The following is a 25706-nucleotide window of genomic DNA, read 5'->3' as shown; positions in this document are numbered from 1 at the left end:
AGAAGTGGGTGGTTCCTCTTGTCTTCGATGTCAAGCCCTTGTGTGACCTTTGGGAGTAGCCTGTGACTGCAATGTGGATCGTATCAGGGAAGAGATAGGTGCCCTCTGCGTTGGGATTTTATCCTGGTGGTGGCGGGTGATCCTTGAAAAGGGTCTAAGTCAGGAAGATACAGCACCAGATGTGTGCTTTACAAGTTCCCTTTGCAGGGTCACAGCCCAAGAGGGATGAAATTTGTCATGAGCTTGGAGGGATGGTCCAGCTGAAAACTGATGAGACGGTCATGAGCACTAAATGCCAAGAGGTCAAAAGGGTCGAGATCAGTGTGAGCTGCAGTATCAGTGGGAATCAGAGAAGACTTCCTGGAGGAAGTGACTGCTGCTGGCCTTCAAAGATGACATAAAAGGCAGAGGGAACATCTAGCCTGAGAGAGAACATAAAGCCTTGGTGATCACCTTTGGGTTAAGCTGGCTGTTCATATGAGTCGCAATCAGTCTGGGCTCATTTATGGAGGGATGTGAACAGTTGGCTGAGGAACATGGATTCAGCTTGAAGATGATGAGTCTAGAGAAATTATTAAGAATGGAAGGTGTGTTTGGTTCTTGTCACATTCTCTGAAGACTTTATACTTGTCTCTTCTCCCCTTATCTCTCTGCTTCCTCTTTCTTTCTCCCCATGACAAGGTGTGAGGTGCCAAGGGTCCTGATATGGCGGGATCTTGTTCCCTGTTCTTCAGGGACAGAATAATCCCTTGGCTTCTTGGCATGAGTGAAGTCCTGGATGCTGATCACATGACTTGGGATTTTCCTCACAGCAGGAAACCCAAGCCCCAGAGCAGCTGTGTTTTTGTCTAGAGCAAGAGCCAGTTTTGTCTGGGAGGCCAGGGCTGACTCTGGCTCCCAGCTGTCATAGGTAGGTGAATCCTCTCTCCAATCTGCCCCTTAATCAGGAGCGATGCAATGGTCCTATTTCCCTGGTGCCTCCTTTGGGGCAAGACCACACTGCCTCACCTGCCTGGATGCTAACCTGGACCTGTGTTGTAGGAGAGATCTACACAAAGCACCGGACCCAGCTTCCAGATGTCATCCTTTGTGATGGCACCGAGGCCAGGGCCTTGACAGTTCCAGCGTGGCTTATGGGATTCAGGTGGTGTTTGCTATGTTAGAGCCCTGTAGTTTTGAGTTCCTGAGTGCCAGAGCCTCTGAAGATAGGCTTGGAGCTTGGAGTCTGCTGGTCTAGCTGGACCTTTAATAGCAAATGCCCCTCACCACACAGCTTTCACCTTGTCCTCAATACAACACCGCTGTGTGCCTTTTCTGACTTCCCTGTGCTTGACGGTGGCGCTGCCTTCAGTCTCCTAAAACCTTTATTTACACCAGATGGCCCAAGGTAGCTTTGTCTCAATAGTTTGGGCCAAGCCTGTTGACTGAAGTTCAAGTGGTCACTTTTTAAAAACTCTAATAACCCTGGGATGGAGCTAGTAGTTCTATTGTAGAAAAAGGGCAACAAGACTGAAATAATATATGTTTCCATGGAGTTAGGATTGCTGTCTACAACTGTCCGACCTGCAGCTTTGGCCACATCTGTGCCCTACCTGTACTGCCTACAGTAGCTCCTCTGTTACCCTTAACGTTCTCCTCGGAGTCACTGAATGCTCACAGCCCTTGGTGAAGTTGCATTTAATAAATTAAGACATCCACACTCCTCTTTTGTACCGACCTCTTGACCGGTCACAATACAGAGGGGTAGGATGCTGACTCTCCTAGTGAGAATTGGGCATCCCGGGGCTAAAGAGATGGCTCAGAGGTTAAGAACACTGGCTGTTCTTCCAGAAGTCCTGAGTTCAATTCCCAGCACCTATATGGTGGCTCACGACCATCTGTAATGAGATCTGGCTCCCTCTTCTGGTCTTCAGGGATACATGCAAACAGAACACTGTACACATAATAAATAAATAAATAAATCTTTAAAAAAAAAAAAAGAATTGGGTATCCCATGATGGGTGTCGAGTATGAACACAGATGGCTGTGACTTTTGGAAAAGAAGACTCATTTGATTTCCAAAGTTGCCCAAAGAGGCTTGCCAGAATGCCATTGCTATGTGAACTGCGTTCAGCCGGGATTTTATTTTAATGTCAGAAAATAATGGCTAAGGACTGCCCAGTCAAGGCCAAGTTCAGGGATAGATAGACCCAAGTCTCCGGTGTTATAATCAAATCATCCTCCTGGCTTGTGTGTCCAGGAAAGAGTCAAGCACAGATTATTGTAGACTGTTCCCTTCTGTCTTACTGCTTACCTTCCCTGTGGAGACAGGATAGGATGTCAACTCTTGGCATCTCTGACTGACTTAAGTTGTGCCCCTTACTGCTTCGCAAGGGTGACACACCTGGACTTGTTTCCCTAGGGAGAGAAGAGGCAGACAAAAATGTCTGGTGCCTGGCACTTAATTGTCTTATTCCTCAGAGCTGTCAGAGGAGGCAGCCAACTGTATGGCATGTGCCTCCCTTCCCCCTGAAACACCTGGAATAAAGAACCCTCTAAAAACTGTCTCCAGATAAAGGATTCACCCTGGGCTTTCGTTCAGGGAATGCGTTGTGGCCTCACTGAAAGGTTGAGTGGAGATTTCTGAAGGCTCCAGCCTCTACGACAGGGGCATTCACTTTAAGGGCAGTACAGACGTGACAAAGACCACAGACCACCTGTGAGCCTGAAAGTAGACAAGTGGTTCTTATTCTTGTTCTGCTACCATAGGCCTCTAGCATCTCCTTCAGCAACTATGAGCAACACCTGGATCGGCCTCCTCTTTATAGAGCCCAGAGACCGGTTCCAGATGCACACTTCCCTATTCCAACATTAACACGGAATGCCAGTCTCAGCCCCTCTCAGTTGCTCCCATCTGTGTGGTGCGGTGCAGTGTGGGATAACAGATGCACCACTATTGCCCGAAAGGCTGATCTGAGTCTCGGGAAAGGACCCAGAGCAATAGTCGTGAGGTTCCCACCACAGAGCACTGGCGACAGGTGATGACTTGAGGTAAATAGGACAGACATCTCCTCTGAATTAGGGAACATGCACATAGTATGTCCCCGTGCACATCGGGAACAGCCACACTGTGTGCTACCTCAGATAAGTCCTGGAGCCCTGTACAGAGACAGGGGCTGCTCAGAGCTACCTTTCCTTGGGTCTCAGCCAATCCCCTGTCTGTAATATCCCCTGGATACATTCTAGAAACTTGAGTCCCTTCAAAGCATGGATGGATGGCTGTTGCGTTTTACCTGTATTGATATGTGGGTTGAATTCATGACTGATTTCCTGGTTTCAGAAAAAAAGCAGGTACTTTTCTTTTGGCCTAAGATTCTTAAGAAGGAGGGTTCTTGGGGAAGAAAAAAAAGGAAAGAAAAAAAAACAAAAAACCCTGCTCCTTATCCTTAAGTGATGAATCCTTTCTCCTCTGGCCCAGGACAGGCAGTGAAACTACAGTTTCTCACCCTCCAGGCAGGGTGGGACGCTGCTTGAAGAGGGGAAGGCTAGGACTTAGGGAATTCTATACCGATCTCAAAGGAAACTCTATCTGGTGAACTTAGGCAGAACAGTCATGTCTACTATGCCAGCCAGCTCATCCAGTGGCCTGAGTGTCTGAGGTTCTAGAGCCACTCACTACCAGACCCTCACTTCTGGAGGAATAGTTTATCATTTAAAACAAACAAACAAAAACAAACCAACCGTGGTGCAGTTTGTGGATGGCCAGGATACAGGGAACCTAGGAGCCCTCCTCAGGGAGCTTGCCAAACCTAGTCCCGTCTTACGTCTTACTTCCCCGATCACACGACTGCCTGGAACTCTTGAGTCGCGGCCTTGTAAACTCCAGGATGAAAGGGAGGGATAATAGTTACCGAGGAGGGTTTGTGTGGATTGGGGAGTGGGGGAATTGTCCAGCAGAATTCCTGTGGAACTGGGCATAAGAATGACCAGCCCATTGTGAGTCTGAATTGCGTTCAGGGGTCCACGTGTCCTGACGTGTCTGGGTCAGCCCTGACTTCTGTCATTTGTCCCAGCCGTGTTACCAGCGGGACTACCTCTTGTCCTTGGAAACATCTAAGTTTTGTTGACAGACCGTAAGGGCATGGTAATTGTATTCGACCTATATACACAGAAGTGGTTAATCTCACTGAGCATGGTTGTGCAGGGTGGACGACAGATTTTGTGAAGTCTTGTGCAGGGTACTCTAACAGCTAGGAAGTTGGTTCCAGTTTATCACATGGACAATTCCTTTAGCCATTTGTTTCTAATGTGGCTAGTTAGCCAGTATACTGACAGGTCACATCAACAGTGACCTTTCTCAGAGCCTGCTACCTTTGACCTTTGTGAAATTACTTAGTTATCTCAACTACAAAGTAGGAATATGCATACCAACCTCCAAGAGTTGGAATAGGGATCTACCCAAAGCATCCAGCTTACTTCCTGATGTAGGACAGACTGCCGACTGAGGGCAGCTGCTGTTCTTGTCATTATTACTGTTAGTTATCCCAGGGTTGGTGGTGTTGGGGCTTTACCCTCAGCATCTGTGAAATGGCGACAGATGACTTCTGTCCTGCCTTGTCCCTTCTTCTTTTTGGGAGATTGAAACTAGGCTTCCAGGAACCCTTGGAAGAGTATATGCCATTAGCCTGGGGACCACGAGCCTAGAGTTGCCCACCTGCCAGCCCCAGCCGCTCCATCCTCTGGGCCTTGGGAACTGACTTCCCGAGGCATCATCATCCCTTCCACCCACCCCGATGATCCATCTCAGGCCTCCGGGGTCCAACCACTTCCTTCTCCTGTGAGTGGGGCTATGTAAACACGAAGACCAGGATGCCATTTACTGGTACTGGCTGACCCCAGCGGGCTGCCAGCCACGAGGGATCAGGGACTATATTCTCCCAGTCAGCTGTGAGCGCTTCGTGGCATTCCCTGCCCGGGAGAGCTTTACTGCCTCCTCCTTCCCTTCTGAATGAAGTGTCCTCTGTTCCTAAGGGATTTGTTTTTATTTAGTTCTTTCCAGTGTTTTTGCCCTTTAATATAGCTGCTCCAAGAGGGAGCTTTAGGAAGTGCTTCAAAGCAAGAATTCCAGCCAGAGTGCCTGAGTTCATAAATTGACCCTAGCTCTCAAACACTGAGTCCCTTAGACCAAAGGCTAAGCCATGATGTATCTCAGTTTTCTCAACTGGAAAACAGACAAAGCAACGCCAAGCCAATGGGATTTCTGTGGGACTTTAAGGGGTGACAAGATGTATAATCAAAGCTTAATGCACAGTAAGTTCCTGATATGACACCAGTTTGTCTAGCTCTACCCCTGCATTCTTTACACTGTTCTGTCCCCACGCCTGCTGCTGTGGGGAAAATGTCAGATGGAGCACCTTGAACTGGAGACCTCACTTTGCTTTGTAGAATGGGGAATTTTGAAGAAGACCACTCCCAGGCTGGCCTTTGGGTTCCCTACATCTGGATGGAGGCACAAATGTGTTTTCTCAGGCCTGTGATCCTATGGTCTTTCTCCCCTGTGCTTCTGTGTGTTTCTAGCCTGTCCTTCTGCATCACAGGCTCTCAGAGTAGAAGACATACATCTGTCGGTCGCTAGCCCCCAGCTCCTTCTCCGGAGAGGAGGGAGGGGTTGTTATAAGATAGTCACTGCATTGGATGTCATCAGTTAGACGCTGTCTGTCAAGCCTTAACTGTCCTGTGACCCTGGATGAAGTTTTTCACATTTCTAGATTTCGGCTTCCCCAGTTTATTAAATGATCTTTGTAACTCTTTCCTTTTTGTTGTTTTTGTTTGTTTGTTTGTCTTTCGAGACAGGGTTCCTCTGTGAAACAGCCCTGGCTCTCCTGGAACTCACTCTGTAGACCAGGCTGGCTTCGAACTCACAGAGACGCACCTGCCTCTGCGATTCAAGGATTAATCGCAGGGATTAAAGGCATGCGCCACCACCACCCCCCTGGCTATCTTTGTAACTCTTTCAAGCTGAGCAAAGGCTATGGTATTGAAAAACCCATTCCTCCTGGTCAGCGTGTGCTGTGGAGCGGTGGCCCTCCTGCTTACCTGCAGCACCATAGGCTGCCATGGTGTCCACAACCCGAGGGTCAGGTGCAAGTCAGTGGAGTGGGGTTCTAGCTCGGGTTGCTCTGGAGACAGAGAAGGGTTCGATGTTGCTCTCCTCATCTCATCTCTGTTCTCCCTTGTGGACATTTGGTTCTCACAGTCAGCCATGAGCTGCTGCTTCAAAGAGCTTGGACTCCTCACAAAGACAAGCTTACGCAGGGTGATCCCATGTTTGTTTGGATATTAAGAAAATGATTTACAGAATCCGGGACAGATCCCCAGAAGGCCATTCGATGTCAGACCTTGAGACAATCCTCACTGGGTCTTGGTGATCATGTCTAGGAAACAAGAAGGGGTGGGACTTCTCCCGGATTCACAGATGCGAGCTTCCCAGTTCCTTTTCCCGGACTGGGCTGTACTTTCTAGTAACTTCTCTGATGCACAGCCAGTTAGTTAAGGGGAACCACTGGAGTGGGGGGACTTGTGGACTTGTTTGTTAAGGATTCTGTGTTCTTTGCTCCTTCCTCATGCCCATGGGAGAATGAAGAGTAGTTAAATATTATTAGGTTGTGTGTGTGTGTGTGTGTGTGTGTGTGTGTGTGTGTGTGTGTGTGAGAGAGAGAGAGAGAGAGAGAGAGAGAGAGAGAGAGAGAGAACACTGTCAAACACTGATAATGTTAATAATCTTCCTACAAATGTCTCCTCATTAACCCTTCACATTAAATTCTTCCGTTTTTGTTCTCTGACAGTTTCATACATGTCTGTGGTGAATTTTGGTCCCTTTCAATCCCACCCCCTGTTACTTTCTCTCCTCCTCCTTGGTCTTCCAAGGAAATCCTCTTCCCCATAAGCCCTCTCCCGCCTCCCACTTCATGTATTTGTGTGTGTGAGAGAGAGACAGAGACATTCAGAGACAGAGAGACCCGCTGATTTGAATTAGGCTTGCTTATGAAGCGCGTGGGTGGGTGGGTGTTCGTTGACTGAATCATGGACCACTTAACCAATGACCAGACCCCAGAAGAAAATGACAGTCTCTCAGCAGTAACCATTAACTGCCAACAGTCCCTCAGGAAGCAGTGGACCCTGTGACCCTCTCCTGTATAATAGGACTATTTCTGTGAAGTCGTTGAGCTCACCAGGAGATATGATGTTTAATGATGTGTATTTGGAGATGGGGGACTTCTGGAAGCATCTTTTGAGTATCAGAGTGAACCAAATGGATAGAAAACACTAGGGCAGGATCATAGCCATGCAGTGAAGACTTAGTGTTCTGAACCTCCGGGTTATTCAGTTGAAGGTAGCCTGGACCTGTTTGGGTGAGTGACATTCACTTATGCCTCCCGAACCACTAGTAATTTGAAAGTGGTTGGGAGAGAAAATAGGTGGTGGGGGACATGGGAAACCTCTCCTGATGTCTGGTCACCATCACCCCAAGAGCTTCCGTCTCGTTTCTAGAACCTTCTTGGCTTCACCTGGCCTCACAGGCTTTGCCAAGAGGTGGAGAAAATGGCCTTCTCCTCTGGCCCTTTGGAAATTCACTTTCTTTAGTGTTTACACCCAGCCTTGTGTTGGACAGCCCAGACTCTAGGGCTGGAAATAGAATTTATGGGTACGTACCCACAGGACCCTCTTCCTCATTTATACCACACCCTATTTTCCAAAAACACAGCTCCCAGCTTCACAGTCTGCTCAGAAAACACTCTCTCATGGAGGACGTTCCAAAGTGGCTGTTTTCTCTATCATTTCCTCCCCCCACTTCACTTCCTGTTTTTTTTTCTTCCTCTTTCTCCGCCCCCACCCCATCTCTCCTGGCATGTCCAGGCTGTGTGAGAACAGGAACAAAGCTCAGAGCCTTGATAATCATGATTTCCTGTGGTGCCCTCTGGCTGCAGCTGCACAGAGCCAGAGTCCAACCTCCCTGAGGCAAACAGAGAGCTGGGCAGTAAGCCTTGGCTTTCAAAGACCCCCTCCACCCTGCCCCGGACAGAACCTAGTAAGAATAATCCTCCCTGTCTTCCTGATGGCCTCCAAAGCACTTTGTCCTGTATTTAAGGAGGACAATGCATGCACACACAACTTTTGATTTTTGACCCCAATAAATGTAATCCAACTGACATGAACAGAAAGATCTGGGAGTTAGATGTGGACTTATTTTTTTTTTTCTTTTTTATATTTTAACTTTTGATCAGATTCATCTGGCTACTTCTCTCGTAGCCCCTCCCTCTAGTGGCAAACTCCTTTTTCTCTTTCCAAATAGTCTACCTCCTCTTTCCTTGCATGTGTGTGCGCATGTGTGTATGTGTGCGCGCGCGGCGCACGAGTGTGCAAGGAAGCCTCATGCAGGTCGAACTCATCTCTTTCTCTATAGTGCACTTTCTTCACGCCTCAGCAAATAGCCTAGCTGTAAAATTCAGGGTTCTAGTTGTTTGGAAAAATGAAATTAACAGTACCTGAGAAGAAAAATTTTAAGCCACGTTGGGGAAATGCGCGCGTAGAGGTCACATGATGTGCCCGGGAGATAGGATTTGGTTAGGAAATGTTAGATACTTGTGTAGCTTCGCTCAGTTCTGTTTTCTGTGTTGAAGTGTGGCTGTTCAAATACACGGGACAGTCAGAAAATCCCTTTAAGAATTGGTACACAAGGGGAGAGTCCATATCTTTTCCTATTTTTCTGCAACAGGGAGAAAGAGAGGAGAGGGTGGAGAGAGGGCGGGGGAGGGAGGGATTGACGGGGATGAGGGGTTGGGGGGGATGGGGATGGGGACGACTTGTTGCCACTAAAAAGCAAAGCCCACCTACCGCTGTGTCCCTGGTTCAGTCTTCTGTAACAATATTTTTATAATGAGAAACATGGACAGCATCTGAGTCACATGCCTGAGATGGACTGTTTTACCAGTTTAGTTCCCTCGTGGTAAAACCATTAAAAAAAAAAAAAAACTACAAAAACAGAAGCCTGGGGAAAGGATCACCTCTCTGTGAAATCTGTTTTTTAAAGGGAGGGGAGCTGGTCTCAATGTGTTAAGTGCCTGCTGGGCCATTGTGAGGACCTACATTCAGATTTTCAATACCCATACCCATGCTGCACAGGCATGGGGACCCACTTAATCCCAGTGCTCAGGAGGCAGAGTTGGAGGGGGGGGTCCCCAGGGCAACCTGACTAGATAGACTGGCCAATAAGTGAGCTCTGGGGTCAGTGACAAACCCTGCCTCAGTGTGTACAGGGAAGACTGATAGAAGATACCCCTTGTCAACCTCTGGCCTCCACACGCATGTATGCACACACCCCCCGTGCACACAAGGCCCCCTACGTATATGAACACACATGCATACATACATACAGAAAAAGCCTTCCCATCGAGGGCCAGCAACCAGAGAGTCCAAAGCCAATCCGGACCCTCTCCTAAACCGATGATCCTCAAAAGATGCTGTTTTCTTCTTCCGAGCCTTAGTTTTCCCCAACTACAGAGTGAATGAATTGGACAAGTTGGTCTCACTCACGGATGTCTTTCCGTATTAGTAATCCCTGCCCCTGTGACTTTCTGTGCCTGGCCTCACAACTGCAGTGTGAGGAGAGAAGACCTGGAAATGGCCTGTCCTAGTAACACGACTTCCATCCCTTTTCTGCAGGCTACCCCTCCTAGAGCGACAGAGACAGACGCTCAGGGACCAACAGTGTTGACTCGGGGAGCTCCTTCCTGTGGCCTCCTAGCTGCCCCACTGCCTTCTCCCTTCAGCCTGGATTGGTGACACACGGCCGCTGGAGATATTTCCAGGTAATGAACTGCCGAGTTGGAGGACGGCAGAGATCGGGTAACTGGCACTTTGGTAAGGAAGGGTGTAATGTGTATGTTCGTAGAGCACCCCGAAGCACGGGGCTTGTCCACCTCCCTAGGTTTTGTCGTCTTTGATTAGAAGCTGTGCCTCCTAAAGAAAAAAACTAAATGAAAAGGGACCTAAATAAGAATTGACGTGTACCCCAAGGAAGCTATGATTAGTATGTGGTCTAAGGCGTCTGGGCTTTTTTAGCTGTGTTCTCCACCAGTGTCTGGGTCGCCCCGGGTGTCTGGAATATTTAGGCCCGAAGCAGTCGATTAGCGTGACGTGTGGGGAAGGAGGAGCAGGTTAGAGCTGGAGCTTAGTCGCTCTCTCTTGTATCATCCAGCTAAGACGAAGCACGCTTGAAGTCCTCTCTACCTTTACTAGCTAAGCACACTGAGAACAGCAGAAGTCCTTGGGTAGGCGGCCTCCTGAGGTGGGTTTTAGTTGTCCTGTTAGGGGCCCGACTTGCATCCCATTTGCAACGTTTTTAGGGAGAAAGGCAGCTTATGGGGTTGTCCTCCAAGGGCCCTTGTGATACGCACACAGACCGCAGTGTCCCTTTCTCGTTGGCCGTCCCAGACTGTTTCTCTCGTACTCCTCTCCCTTACTGTGCCCCATTGATACCGGGCAGTTTTCCTTTTCCTATGAGTCGGACAGGGCCACACCTATTTGAATTTCTCCATTGAATTTGTGTATGACGGAGGCTGGAAGGCCTCCCCATTTGACTAAAGCTCTCTGGGGCTTCGGCTTCCGGGGCTCCCACTGACTAGCTCATCTCCCTCAGGCAGACCTGGGACGCAGCGTAGCTAGATCAGGGAGGATGGAAGCAGCATTCTTCCACCGAAATGATTACCCGCTTCTCAGTGGAGTTAGCTGTCTCTACCTCCTAGGCTCAATCAAGCTCTTTTCCATAGAGCTGATCTTCATTTTCCTTGGAAGCTAAAACCAGAAGGAGTTCATGGGCATCAGAGAGAGGATAGAGCCGAGCTAGGGGACCGCTGAGGCGTTCGCGGACATTCGGTTCCCAGAACCTTCAGCTCCGCACTTTCTCGTTCATTCTTTGGGGAGTAGCCTAGCCTGGGGCCCCCTTCCTTTCCTCCTCTTGTCTTTTTTTTCTCTAGTGTGCTCCCTGAGCTGTGGGACCATTCAGAGGAAGGAGAAAAAGCACCGTGAGTTCGAACCACCCCAGGGTGTGTTCGGCACTGTGCACTGACTCTGCTGACCTCGTTGCTAAGCTGCTGAACCTGTGTCTCTCTCTACCTGTCGCGTGGGGACAGTGATGGTGTCCACAGCTGCGGGCGGGGACTAAAAGACATAATCCATTGACATAGCTTCTTACGCCCAGTGAGTCATAGCAAAGGTTAGATCCTTTCCCCACCCCATTTTTGTAGAGCTACTTAATCACAGCTCTAGCCCCATGATGGATTCCGTGGCCTGTGCGCCTGTAATCTGTGGGCGGACGCTGTCCCCAACACCAACCAGCAAGGCCCCAGCAGTTGAAGAAAGCGAGGCTATCACCAGGCTTTGTAGCCCAACACTTCTCTTTGGCTTTGGCCAGAGCGCCCTCACCAGCCATTTGGAAGCTTTGCTTTTTCCTCTGCCCTAAGCAACTTCAGGACCCACCCCTCTCCCAATGCCTTGACCATATCCCTGGTTCCCTGAACTACCAATTACAAGCCCTCCCCCTTCCAGAAGCTTCTTGTCTTCAGACCAGCACATACCCACGGTCTAGAAGTAGGTTCATGCGATTTGGGGCAAGGGTTCTGCTCTGAGACTCGGAAAGTTCAGTTCCAACTACAGTCTCCTCCAGACGTTCTTCCTAGGCGGTGAGCTGTTAGGGGCATTTGCCACCCCCACACCCCCAGGGGGCCATGCATTCATTCAGCAAAAATGTGTAGAGCATGTGTTATGTGGCACGTGGCAGGTGTTTCTTAGTGCTAAGGATAACAGTCTACTAGGAGCTGGCGTCTGAGTAAGGCCAGGCAGGCATCAGGACGGAGGAGCACGCGAGCAAGAGAAAGCGACTTCAGCACAATGGGAAAAATACTGCAAACAAAAAAGAGCTAAATAAATCTGAGCCAGAGGGCCAGGCTGTCCGAGGAGAGAGGTATTGCTACAGCGAGGGCCAAGCAGAAAACTCCTGATAAAGAGTTATTGTCTCGGAAGGATTGGGAGAGGTGAGAAGGAATGCCGAGATAAAGGCCCCAGGGCATTGTGCCGCCCTTATGGAACTAAAAGTAGCCAGTGGGGTTGGAGCAGAGGAATCCCGGGAGAGTAGAAGGAGGCAGGCAGAAAAGTGTGGGCAGGTAATAAGGATCCTTGAAGGCCACTGTCAGGACACTGGTGTTTATGTCCTGGCTAACTTGTCCCGGTTCCTTTACCATTCCTCTCTCTTCCCCAGTACCTCTCAAAAGTCTCCTCTCTAAAACATCCCTAAATAGACACAAAGATAAGTGCTCTTACCCAATATTGTATTAGTCATCCATTCAAAGAAGTGTTTCTGGGCTCTGGCTCCAAGACTGGAGATCAGTGAGTCTTGGCCCTGGCCTTTGGAGTCTCCCTGGTGCCTGTTCAAGGCTTTGGGGAGAAGTTCATCAGTAGGTTAGGTCCAAGTGACTAGTTGCCCTAATTTGATCAGAGTACAACCAGTTTGCTAGCGTAGGATTTTTTTTCTCCCAGAACCACCCAAAGGCCATTTCCACCAACGCTTTTGGAGTTCATTTACATAATAGCCTTTTGCCAGGACTTGCCTTCAGGCTAATCGAGGTGGGGGAGGGGGGATCAATTTCATTCCGTAAGTGTTAGGGTGCTCATTCCCTGTCAGCACCTACACTCAGTCCTCAACCCAACTGCTGATTAGAGTCCACGCCCACGCCGTGGTTGTTGATGGTTTTATCAGACTATGTAGCCTGCAACACGTAGTTATCAGTCGTAAGGCCAAGGGGGTGTCAGGGAACCTCAGCAGAGGTCACTGACTCAGACCCAGGGCAGCCAAAGGCCAGAGTGGAGAGGCTCCCTGGGGGTGTTTTTCCACTCAGACCTAGGGAGGAAGTCTACAGGTAAAACTGAGGGAGGCCAAGAAACTTGACGGCAGGCAGGGTTGAGGACTCTCTGGGACGTGATGTGACGCAGCAGGAGCAATGGCCTTGGCTGCTGCTGTGAACTCTGCTTTCCTGGTGGCTGTGGCTGGAATTGGAGAACCCAGAGCCTCTGTGCAAGCTGAGGGGTCAGCAGAGAGCCCTGTAGGCCAGGTCAGGTGGTTTGAACTTACCGGAGGACGTGCATAGCGCTCTTGACAGGTTTTAAGTAAGGATGGATGGCCAGGGCTGGGGAGGTGTACCTCAGCTGGGAAAACTGTTGGTCATGCAAATACGAGGACTTGAGTTTGATCCCCAGTACCCATAGTGGCCCACTCTTAATAATCCCAACACTGCTGGGCCAGAGACAGACAGTCCCAGGGCTTGTTGACCAGGAAGCCTCGCCCACTTGGTGAGTCCCAGCCCAGGGGTAAATCCTGTCTGAGGAAAGTAAAATAGAAAAATGGGCAGTCATTTCTTGAGGAGTGGAACCCTCTGTCCTACACAGATGCCCTCACCCCTCACCTGCCCACACACGCACGCATGCACACAAATATATGTGCACCCAAATACACATGAACATGCACACACTAGCACACACACACACATATACACCCACCCACAAATGTGTGACCAAATATACATGAACATACACACACACACACACACACACACACACACGCACGCACGCATGCGTGCATACTGGTTCTCTCTCTCTCTGTCACACGCACACACACACACACACTCACATACACTCACACACACACGAGAGGCACACGTGCACATATCCACAAATACGTGTGCTCAAATACACATGAACGTGAATACACACACACACACAAATATATGTATATCCAAATATACATGAGCATCCACACACATTCATTCTCTCTCTCTCTCTCTCTCTCTCTCTCTCTCACACACACACACACACACACACACACACACACACACACACACACACACACGCACTGGACGGCCTGATAGGATTGGAGTTTCAGAAAAGAAAGGCGTGATTTCCTTTGTCCCCCGACCCCAGTTCCTTTGACTGCCTCCTCCTGTTACTGGAAGACACAGTCTTCTCGGGTCTACAGGAGATTGGCACAATCAGTTCCACACAGTCTTCATGGTGGTCGATGGTTCCAAGGGCCCCTCCACCGCCTGGTGACCAGAGAGTGCTGCAGTAGGTTTTGCATACTGACTTGGTACACCAGTTGCTCAAGCGGTGGTTGGACCGGAAGCCCTCTCTCTGATAGGCAGGCGGCCTGGCTGATGCGCATACTGTTCTTGAAGAGGCAGAGACTGGAACTCAGGTCCTTTACATGTTCCTTCAGTTAGAAAACAAATGGATCATTTCTACCTCTTGACCCTCTATCCACTGACGTGAAAAGGAAGTTCCCCTTGGTAAGATAGGCATTCATTAAAAATGTACCGTGTTTTTTAAGTTTGGCCATGCACCCAGCTCGGCCTGTGAATGCCAGCAACTGGACACGTTTGAGGAGTCTACAGTTAATTGACAGAGACAGCAGAGCTAATAGCAAGAAGAGCAGCTCATAGATAGGAGGCCTGGCGTGGACCAAGTGATGTGAGCAGGATGAGAAGCATGCCGTCTCTCTCCATAGACATCAGGGAAGGTCTTAAGAAGGTCTCTGTGAGCTGGGCATTGAAGGATGAGTAGGAATTGGAAGAGGAGCTCTCCTGGTACAGAAGCACCTATAAATAGGGACTGACACTCAATTCTCTACGCCAGGAGTAGGGTGAGCGGCAGGAGAGCTTGTCATGCACAGATCATGCCTCAACTTGCTTTTTAAAAATCCATTAGGAGCTGCCTCCTCATCCTCCCACCTGTTCCCAACAGTGACTAACAGGCAGCAAACTGACGAAGGTGCCTTCATCTCCTCTCTGACCCCATGGAGGCATCGGTGAGCGCAATGAGATAAGAGGCGCTGAGAAAGGAAGTGGAAAGTGGATGAGGAAGAGGAAGAGGAGGAAGAAGAGGAGGAGGAGGAGGAAGAGGAGGAGGTGGCGGCAGCAGCATGGCCATATGTCTTCTAGGTTGCACTGTAGTTCCCTGGTAGGAAAATGCAGCTTCCCAGAGAAGGGAATCTGCTGTTGCTTTGTGAGGGTACAAACTAATCCTTTTCCCTTTCTCTAGGAGACAGACGGCAGACAGAGACAGAGATGGGAAGAGACCAAGACAGACAGAGAGACAGAAACAGAGATAGGGAGAGACAGACAGAGACTGAGAGAGACATGTGTATGTCTATATACATGTATGTATATAAGAGAGGTTTGTGCATGTACATTGTATATGCATGTGTGCATATGAGTGTATGTGTGTGTTTATACACATTATATTACATTTATTCTAGAACCTAGCACAGGCCCTGCTTTAATAACCTTCCATTGCCTTTGCTAGCTGGAAGATGAATAGGTGGTGAGAATTAACCTCGCCCCCTACACACTTCTTTAGCTGTGTCAAGGTCAGCACTTGGTGCTATTTTTACACCAGCAGAGAGCATTAGGATGGGTCCCAGAGAAGCTGAAGTTAAGTTCAGAGCAGTGGCATGGCTCATCCAAGGTCTACGGCTCTTAGGAAGTCAACATCCAAACCCTGGCGTCATTCCCCTCTCCCGCTGTATGTCATCCTTTCTATAACAATAAGACTTTTTCATCCCATGAGGTCTTTTTGTGCCTTTGGGCGTGCTTCAGCTGATGCTTTCAAATCCAGAACTGGAAAGAGTGATAGCAGATAGAGACGAAGGTCTGTAAACGGTCCCAGTGCAACCTCTTGCCCTGCGGGTGTCTGCTCACATACTTTCTGGGACAGGGAATTCACTACCTTACAAGGCGGCTGAATCTAGTTCCAAATGCTATGCAGCTTTCCGTTCATGTAGAGTCACGCTGAACCCAGCCAGACCTCAGTCCTCGTGGCCTTGAGCAGCTCGACCGTGCGGCTCTGAAGGCTGTGTGTGTTGCTGCCCTGGTGGAGTTTCTTGGAAGACTCATTTCCCTCCCTGTAACCGGAGCGTATCTGGCTCTTGCTTCTTGGCCTCCAAGTTGTCCTGCTGGGCTGAGGTTGGAGACAGGACACATGGCTTTGTGAATTCTCTTCTCGCAAAAGAAGACTGCAGACCAAACTTTCTCTTACCCGCTTCTCCATGGGGAGGGAGGACTTCCTTTGACGAAAGGATTTTGGCAAAGAGAAAGAGAAGATGCCAGGAGGAAGGAGTGACAGGGAGAAAGGAGGGGCCAGCATTCTCCTCAGGTGTTCCTATGGAGACCTAGGGAGACACCCCCACCCCTACCCCCCACCTCTACCACCCCCACCTTTACCCCCACCTCTACCCCCACCACCCCTATTCCCCCACCTCCGCCATCCCCACCCCCACCTCTACCATACCATGATTCCCCCCTGTTACTCAGGCACGGTTCCTCGCAGGCTTCTCCTGATCTGCCCAACCATGGCCCTTTAATCCCCTAACTCCACCCCAGACAGAGCACCCTAAGTAACCCTATCTGGATGACCCAGCTGCAAAGGGCTGTTTTTTTTCCCTCCAACAGCACTGCCTCCCTGTGGCGCTTCTCAGTATTACAGGACACAGAAGAGAAACTGGAGGAGGCGGGGGTGGGGGTGGGGCTACTGCTGGGAGCCCAGTTCAGCAGCATTTCCTGTTCAGCCCCTGACTTTTAGACCCCTGGACACATGGAGGCTCCGAGTTTGTACCTTCTCTGGGTTGGGAACTAGGAGAAGCAGATGGGGGTGTTTGGCTAAGCCCCAAGGCTGAGCCAGCCTCTCCATTGGGTGGATGGAGATGATACCTGGCTTGTAACGTAGGAAAACATTCTGGGGTTGGGAGTGGGGGCAAGCTGGCAGAGGGGCCACAGAGAATGGCTACAGCGGCGTCTCAAGCAAAGACCCTTGCTGGGCCATCATTGCTTCTCACAGGACCTCCCTGGGAGGTCTTTCTTCCAGGTCTGGAGCCTGAGTATGGCACTCGTCAAGGAAGCCAGGGAATGGTAGTCTACCACCTGTCTGTAGCTGCAGTCACAGCCTGGAAATTTGATGATGTTAGAGCAGAGTCATCCGCTTCAACTTTCCAGGATTCCCACGTTCCAAATAGTGTACTTCTTAGGGGACGGGTAGAATTGGTTCAAATGACAGCCGTTAAATAATTCATATATAATGGGGCATTCCGAGGCGCGCTCCTGAGTATACTCTCCAACCCCTTGAATCCTGAGTGTCTGCAGAGGTAAAAATGAGAAAAACGGTACCAGCCACGCATGCGCACGCACGAAGGCGCTGATCCTTGAATGAGTTAATGCATGCAAGTGCTCAGAGTGCTGTCTGGGTTACAGTAGGGACTCAAGGCGTACTTGTTTGGGTTTTGACCGAAAGCCTCTGGGATTTCCTCCTAGAAGTAGGCTTCTGGGCCGCAGAGCCATTCGGCTTCTGAGTGCCTGCTCATTCAGCAGCTCCTGGGTAGAGAAAATTGAAGTCCTAGGCAGTGAACTCACAGACATGAAGTCAGCAACAGTGATGAGCAGTCGTTCCCACCCCACCCCTCCACCCCTCCATCCCCCCCCCACCCCCCCACCCCCCCACCCCTTCAAGTATCAGTAGCCCGTGACATCCAACTAAGGGAGGGTGTTAGGCCACCATGCATTTTTGAACAAGGAAGTTCGAAGAGAGGAGGGGTGGAGGTTGAGGGTCAGGACAGAATCAGGGGCTGAGGGACTGGTGGGTGGAGGGGGGTGGGCTGAGGGTGACTCAGGCGTAGGGTGCCATTGTGAATGAGAAATAGCTAGGGGGAGAAACTTAGAGGTGGAGGTTTGTTTTGTTGGCGGGGTTGTCGCTTCTGTCTGAAGCCCTGGCTGTCAATCCCTCTTCATTGGACATAGCCTGTAAAAGTGGGGGGTCCCCAGCAGGAGGGACTTAGCCGGGCAGCACTCCGCTCCAGAACTGGCCCAGCACAGTCCCCTCTTCTGTGTGCAGCCTGAGCCTGGCTGGCCTGGTCCCCTTGCAGGACTCAACAAAGACTTGCCTGTTCCCTTCCTGCCATCAGATCTTACCCCCAGGATTTCTCTGTCCTACTGGGGCAGATCTCACACAGCGATGAGAGAAGGAACGGGAAGAGATGAATCAAGACTGTCTCAGACATCACCATGCCAACGTGCTGGGCCTGCCGGGGGAGGAGGATGGGGCCTGCTGGGGGCAGTGCACCAGCTCATACCCGGGCCAGGTTCCAGGGGCTGGGCCGCTGGTCTCTGTTCAGATTGTCCCTGGCTGCATGTTAGTGAGCATAGAATGCTAGGGTTGGATAAAATAATTGCTTCATACAATGGACTGATTTTCTGCTTTCTTAATTTTTTTAAGTATTTTATTGAGCACATTTACTCTCTCTCTCTCTCTCTCTCTCTCTCTCTCTCTCTCTCTCTCTCTCTCTCTCTCTCTCCTGAGGCACAGGCTCAAACTTGGTAGCTCTGACTGGCTTCAAACTTGATTTTTTTTAGAGGCCTTCTAAGAGATGGGATGGCAGGTTTGTATCCCCAGGGCCAGGCTGAATTTTCTTGTATCGCAAAGATTTATGTAGAGAGTTTTGCCTTAGAAATCTCATAAAAGTATACTGTGTAGAGGACCGTGAGAGATCACCAAGTGCCACTTCTGTCTGGTGTGCGTGTGTGTGTGTGTGTGGTGTGTGTGTGTAGACAGGAGAGTCAGCAGTGTTGATAATAGAAAGGGTGTTGACTATAGCCATGCATTCTCAGGCTTGAGGGAATGAAATACTCTATGGAAAGACAGGCCAAGGCACAGCGGGGAATGCCCACTCACGGACCTTATCCCCATGGACATTTTCATCAATGCAAAGCAAGACTGATCAGTCCATGAGCTGACTTACGAGGCAGAATGCAAACTCGGTCAGCACGAGAGCAGCTCCTGTGCAGTCCAGGGAGACGAGGATAGCAGGGCAACTTGATGCTGGAATTTCAAGTCCTTAGTGGGGTGGAGTGGTCCCTGACGGTGAAGCCCCTAAGGACCGTGCGAACAGAGGCAGGGCTTGCAGTTTCTGTGTGGGTGGTGAGTCTGTCCATGGGTGGTGGGGCAGCAACCATCCGCTCAGAGGGGCAAGAATCCAGAAAGCTGGGGAAAAGGGCTTTGAATTCATGATTGGAAATACGTTACAGTGCATTTCTTTTCTAGAATTCCTTGCGGGCAAGAAAAATTGATTGCGAGGTTGAGGACCTAAGTTTGGAACACAGAGCCCACATGGAAATTCTGGGTGTGGTAGTGTGAGCTATCGATGGTAAGAGAGACAGAGATAGGAAGGTCCTTGGGGCTCATCAGCCAAACATTCTAGCCTAATTGGTGGACAAAAGAGGCACTCCTGGGGATGACGCCACCCCTCACAGTGTTCTCGAGCCTACACTCACACACACACACACACACACACACACACACACACACACACACACTCACACACACACACACGCACTTGTGCACACATGGACACATACCCATATGTACACACACGCGTACATACACATGCATAACAACTTTTAAAAGTCTACTTTTCAGAGGGACTTGAGGAACTAGGAAGAGCCAGAAAAGAGATCTGTATCCAGTCAGTTTTCAGATAAAGGTGGCTAGAAAGAGAGAGAAGAGATGTGGCCCCTGGCCGTGGCTATGTGGTGGTAAGTGGCAGATATCCTGGGCCTTCACTGTCACCTCAGTTGGTTTCCACCCTCCACTGAGAACCCGAGGTTGTAACAGAATGTGGTGGTTTGGATGAGGACGGCCCCCACAGGCTCATATATTTGAACACTTGGTCCCAGTTGGTGGAACTGTTTGGGAAGGATGAGGAGGTGTGGACTTGGAGGAGGTGTGTCACTGAGGTTTTGAAAACCCATGCCATTCCCAGTGCTTGTGGATCATAATAAAGTCTCATTTAATGCTTTGGGACTGTGCCTGCCTGCCTGTCTGCCTGCCTGCTGCCATGCTCCCTGACCAGGATGGTCACAGATTCCAACCCTCAGGAACCATAAAGTCTGTTAAAGCCTTTCTTTTGGAAGTGGCGGTGGTCATGGTGGTTTAGCACAACAGGAGAAAAGTATGAAAGACACAAACCCTCGAAAACCTCTTTTTATGCCAGATCCAGTGGCCCACACCTGCAGCCAACCTTGGTCAGAGAAGAGCCCTGGATCCAAGGCCAGAATGAGCCACAAGAGAGTCGCTGTCTGAAAATACACACACACACACACACACACACACACACAGAGAGAGAGAGAGAGAGAGAGAGAGAGAGAGAGAGAGAGAGAAATTGCTTTTACTAAAAAGCATTGACACCTCTCTTGGGTCCACAGGAAACAGCAAGGTACTCCAGGTGTGACAGACCACGCCCAAGATAGAGCATCTGTAAATGATAGAGGGGCCCCCCTGGAGGTGACAGTGATCAAGATGACAGGTCCCTGACCTCCTTACAGAAGCTGAAGTAGTAGCAGGTGTGATGACACTCCCCTGGGACTGCTTGGCTCTGCATAGTTCTTGTCACGACTCCGGTTCTTCCTCCTTTTAGACCTAAAGCTCCTCTCTGTACCCTGAAGAGGAATTGCAGTCATTGGCCAAGTGTGGCTGGTGGGTCTGCTGAAGCCGGAGCTTTTGCCGCAGAACTTGGTTACAAGGACGTTCCACTGAGCTGGACTGTCAGAGCTGAGGGCCGGCTCCACATCAGGGGCTAGAATTTGCTGTCTTCCAGGAGAATGAAAGACTAGGCCAGACAGTGTCCCATCTGTCTGTGCGGCCTTCAGGGCCCGCAGAGAGTGGAGGGCAAAACATTCGGACTGAGTGCTCAGTGTGGCCCGCAGACACCACCCTGAGAAAGCCTAGCGGCTGGAGGAGTTTATGAAGATGGAGTGTGGCCAGGGAGTCCTCAATAGCTGGGCGGGGCCTGAACAGAAGTCCGGACGTAAACTTCAAGGGTTTGTTTGTTGGGTTCCGTCGTGGTGCTGGTTCATTCATCTAAACAGGGAAGTTCCTTGAGGGACTACGTTGCTTCTCTTGTGTATTGTCAGCTTCCTAAGCTTCCTGCAGAGGCGTCCTGTGTGGAAGCTACTGGACTTCTGACCACCCTTCATTTGTGGGGTACACCACAAATGGAAAAAAAAAAATTTCATCTCCTCGTGGTCTTTCATGCAGGTATTTTAAGTATCGATATTGTGTGTGTGTGTGCCTTGCATGCATGTGTGTTTACGTGTGTGTGTGTTGGGGCGCGGGGAGGGTTCATGCACCTGTGTTGGGGCCAGAGGAGGGTAGCCTGTGTCCTGCCCCACTACTGTCCACCTAACTCTCTTGAGACAAGGTCTCTCACAGAACCTAGAGCCATTTTGCAGCTAGGCTGGACATCTGGCAAGCCTGCAGTCAGCTCTACCCAGCCACCTGTGGTTACAGGCTCATGCGACCACACTGGCTTTCCTGTGGTGATAAGGATTCAAATTCCAGCCCTGCTGGTTGCACAGCATGGGCCCTTACCCGATATGCCATCTCCTCAGCACCAGATCCCATGTGGAAGCGTGCTTTGCTGATCCTGCAAGAGAATTTCAGTGCCCCTTTGAATTGAAGTCAAGGTCAGCCGTAAAGATAGACGTTTTCCTACTTGGAAATATGATTTCAAAAATTTATCAAGGAGGCTGGGGAGAGTAGTCACTGAGCCCAATAACTAAATCTATTCATTCCCACCCCCTCTTAAAAATCGTGACTCCATGTCTGGCAAACCAGTCTTCAGGACTCACAATTCTGAAATTGCCTAGAAGCAGGAAGTGAGTGTCCACATTAAGTATTGGGCATTACAGTTCTGAGCTCAAACACTTTACTCTGGAAAGAAATATTATTTAGGAGAATATTGCAGGTGTTGGAGGGGATCCTGCTTTGTTCTTGCAATACTGCTTTTCTACACCCAAACCGAGCTGTCCTTTCTCATGTGAGGCGATGACGCCCTCTGGTGGCTCAATTCTGTAATTGCAAGCTCTTCTGTCTAAGGGCCTCATTTTAGCAGAAATAATCTGGTAGAGCCACGCCCGCTTGCATTGGAGGTTCTGAGAAAAATTAAGTGAGAAGCTTTGTGTGATGCCTCTCATGAAATACTGAGCACAGTGCTGACAATCAGTGACTGGTCATCTGCTCAGGAACACTTGGCTTTGGTGGAGGCCTGGCCAGAAGTAGAAAAATGAGAGAGAAGGACCTTTGGGCCTCTGTGATTTCAACGGCAGGACACACACTGTCATCTCTGCTATGAATGTGGAAAGGGACTGAAGAGTATGTGTCCTTACCGGGAACAGAACTGTGAGCACTGCCCACTTCCCCTAGGATGGAGGCAGCCAGGGCCATTCCTGCGGTACTTGGGGAGTGTCTGACTAATGCACAGCCTGGAGGGGTGCCACCTGTTGACACTGTGGCATGGTGTTGTCATCTGTGGGACGTTCGGTTGTTCTAGTCTGCGTGTAGGGCTGGCGTTGCGTGGACCTAGTCTTTCGGCTTTCCGTCCACTCAGAGCTGACTGAACCCCCCCCCCCCCCACACACACACACACCTCAAGCAACTCACCAGACACATGCAGACTATTTTTTGTAGGAAGAAGAGCAGAAAATCTGGGTCTAAACATTGGATTCGTATAGAGGGGGAGGCTAGTCCTACCGTGGAGACAAAAGACAAGGGTGAGCAAGGGTACTGAGTGTGAGTGGAGGTGAGAGGGAGGTGAGAGGTGGGTGGAGTTAAACATGACCTCAAACACGAGTAGGTCAATTTCAATTATACTTACAATTTCTACACATTTGGGGAAAGATTGTACCTTCTTCCAACTAGATGTTGCCATCCCCTGGGCCACGTAAGTAGCTTCAAAGGCCTCTGAGTCATTATTAAGAGTGCTGCGGATATCATAGCCTTGATATTTGTAAAACACTCTCAACTTAGTGTCTCGATGTTACAGTTTACTATTAATGTAAAACAGGGAGACATAATTCGAGTTCCTGGGGCTGGAAGTCTGGCGTGTCCTCAATTTCTAGAATCCCAAAGGAAAAAAGTTTGAGTTAGAAAACCATTGTCTTAGCCCTTGTGTCAACATTTCTCAATCTGGGGGGTCGAACAACCCTTTCACGGGGGTCACATATCAGAGACGCTGCATAGCGTATATCTACATTATAATTCCTAACAGTAGCAAAATTTTTAGTTATGGAGTAGCAACAAAATAGTTTTATGGTTGGGGCTCACCACAACATGAGGGACTGTATTAAGGGTCTCAGCGTTAGGAAGATTGAGAACCACGGCCTTAGGTGATGTTAGGAAGTCCAGATAGTAGAGCCTGCTTTATGGAATCCGTACAAATGGTTTGTAGTTAGCATATCGGTAACTTTTGTGATGTGTGGTGACTCGGAGAGGTAGAGAAGGCCTGTCCAGAAGCAACTTCCCTGTGAGTTTTTGCATCCTCTGGAGTTTCTCTATTTCTCCCTCCTGGCAATAAGGTCTTCGCACCGTGTGCCTCCTTTGTCCTGTGTCTAGGTAAAGCATGGTACATGGAGTACATGACTCTGTCACCATCATCCTTTCTGAAGGATTTAAAGTGCACGAGGCTGCAGGGAAAGAGCCTGCTGAAGCTCTGCAGGGATGCCACTGATCCTCAGCTCTGCGTCTTATACCGACTGGTGTCCGCTCTCCATTAGCATAGCTTGTGGTTTGGCCTTAGGCTGCCTCCATCACATTTGGGAATTTGGGCATGCTCATTGGGTAAAATCTAGAATGTTGGCACAGGGAAGCGTTTCTATGGCCATCCAGCCACTGGGTTATAGATGATAAAGACTGAGACTAAGGACAAGAAAATGACCTTCCCAAACATCAACTTGGCCAACAAATATCCGACGTGAGATTTTTGTCACAGTTTAACTTTCTGACTTGGCCGCAGTATAACTGCTGGTATCTTCCCAGTACCAGAGGGCTGAGCCCCGTTTCTGCCCTGTTTATTAGGTGCAGATTGTCTGTGCAACCAATCCCTAGCGAACCATCCCGGCCTCTCACCGTAGTCACCCAAGAACAGACCTTGTTTTATGGTGAGGCACTGTCCTCCTGAATACCAGGCTCAGCAATGACCTCTCTCCCCCAGTGAACCTCCTGGTACCTTTCTGAAGCCCACATCCTAGTCTGGCATCCAGGAAGCCTGGTTGGCACCCCTCACATAATTTTTAGAAAGGAGTGGCGCTCGGTGTCATACAATCCAGCACCCAGCTGTTTTACGGCTTCTTGGGTGTGGCTTCTGCAACATGACTCTCACCAGGAGCAACAAGCCATGTGTTAAAGCTGTTTTCTGTTTCTCTAAACGTGGGGTGGTAGGTCTGGAGTATCGGATGAGTGGGTTCGCGCAGTGGCTGAAAGTGTGAGTTTTCCAGGATGCCCTGTGCTCAAAGCCTGGTTTTGCTGGATGCTGGTTATAACTATACAAGCCGCTCAACGTGTGTCAGCCTTCTTGCTTGTAAGTCAGAGACACGAGCAGCCAGCGCCTAGCCTTGTGGGTGTGATTTGACATTATCTAGGAAGTATTCGGCACAGTGCCTATCACAGAATACACACAGAGTGTGGGGCTGGGATTGCTAACTAGATCCCCATGTAAGAGTAAGGATTCGGTTTCATGTTTTCTTGGCTATAACACAATACACATGAGCCATGTGCTCTGACTGCCAGAACTTCCCAGTACCATCCTGGTCTCATCAGTGGAAATGTCAGGTCCAAATGGAGGAAAGATGGAGGCCTGCTGCTTGAACCACACTTGAGGGCCTGCAAACAGTCCTGGATACTATTTAGTAGCAGAATCTTGCTTTGATATAGGAAAGAGTGTGTGTGGGTTGGGGGTGGATCTCAGGAAGACTGGAGAATTTCCTCTTCCCTGTGATATGGAGGAAGGAACTTGTTTTGTTTAAGAGGAGGCACTACAGCAAGATAATGGATGATGTTTTTATTTATTTCATACTATATTGTACATATGCATATAGGTAGATGATAGATAAGATAGATGATAGATGTGTATACATACATAAGACAGACAGACAGATAGATATGTATGCATGCGTACACACACAGAGACAGACAGATAGGTAGGTAGATAGATATAGATAGATTTCCTACTGTGTCATGGGCTCTACTTAAGAAATTTAAGGGCATATAAATTAGGAGAGATAGAGATGAAAATAAAAACCAAGAGCCCAGGGAATGGTATGTGGCAAAGTACTATTGTGAACATAAAAGTTAGGCTGGCAGCTGAGCAGCGGTGGTGCACACCTTTACTCCCAGCACTCAGGAGGCAGAGGCAAGCGGATCTCTGTGAGTTCAAGGCCAGCCTGGTCTACAGAGCGAGATCCAGGACAGGCACCAAAACTACACAGAGAAACCCTGTCTCGAAAAAAAAGAAAAGAAAAGAAAAGAAAAGAAAAGTTAGGCTGGGTGTCACAGAAAAGCAGACTGAACAGAGACCTGGAGAGAAGCATTTCAAATAGAAGGGCTAGCAAGGGCAAGAGAGAGTTGGTGTGGGGGCATGAACCCGAACAAACAGAAGGACGCCAGAGTAGCCGAAGCAGAGTAGAGAAGCTTCAGCAGGTGAACGGGCTACACAGGATCTTGCTGACCGTGACAAAGCTCACAGTCCTTTAAGTGAAGTGGCGGGCACCGAAGGGATTTCAGCTGAGTGACGGGGTGTAATT

The 25706-nt window shown here is 49.5% G+C and overlaps 1 protein-coding gene across 3 annotated transcripts in view; it reads left to right on the top strand.

The window, feature by feature from the left end:
* Window positions 1–25706, top strand: part of Cyria (CYFIP related Rac1 interactor A) — a 114431-nt gene that overhangs the window by 35239 nt on the left and 53486 nt on the right. For 2 of the 3 annotated variants that reach the window (XM_052745884.1, XM_052745885.1), the window contains exon 2: window positions 9703–9848. The gene's annotated coding sequence lies outside the window, so the exon portion shown is untranslated. Of the gene's footprint in view, window positions 1–9702; window positions 9901–25706 lie in introns of all 3 variants that reach the window. The other variant, XM_052745886.1, reaches the window with a different exon arrangement.

This window comes from Peromyscus californicus, unplaced genomic scaffold, assembly GCF_007827085.1.
Source record: "Peromyscus californicus insignis strain IS unplaced genomic scaffold, ASM782708v3 Scaffold_1__1_contigs__length_55948999, whole genome shotgun sequence".
Taxonomy (NCBI): domain Eukaryota; kingdom Metazoa; phylum Chordata; class Mammalia; order Rodentia; family Cricetidae; genus Peromyscus; species Peromyscus californicus.
Note: the sequence above shows the minus strand (reverse complement) of the source record. Positions and strands in the feature narration are given on the sequence as shown.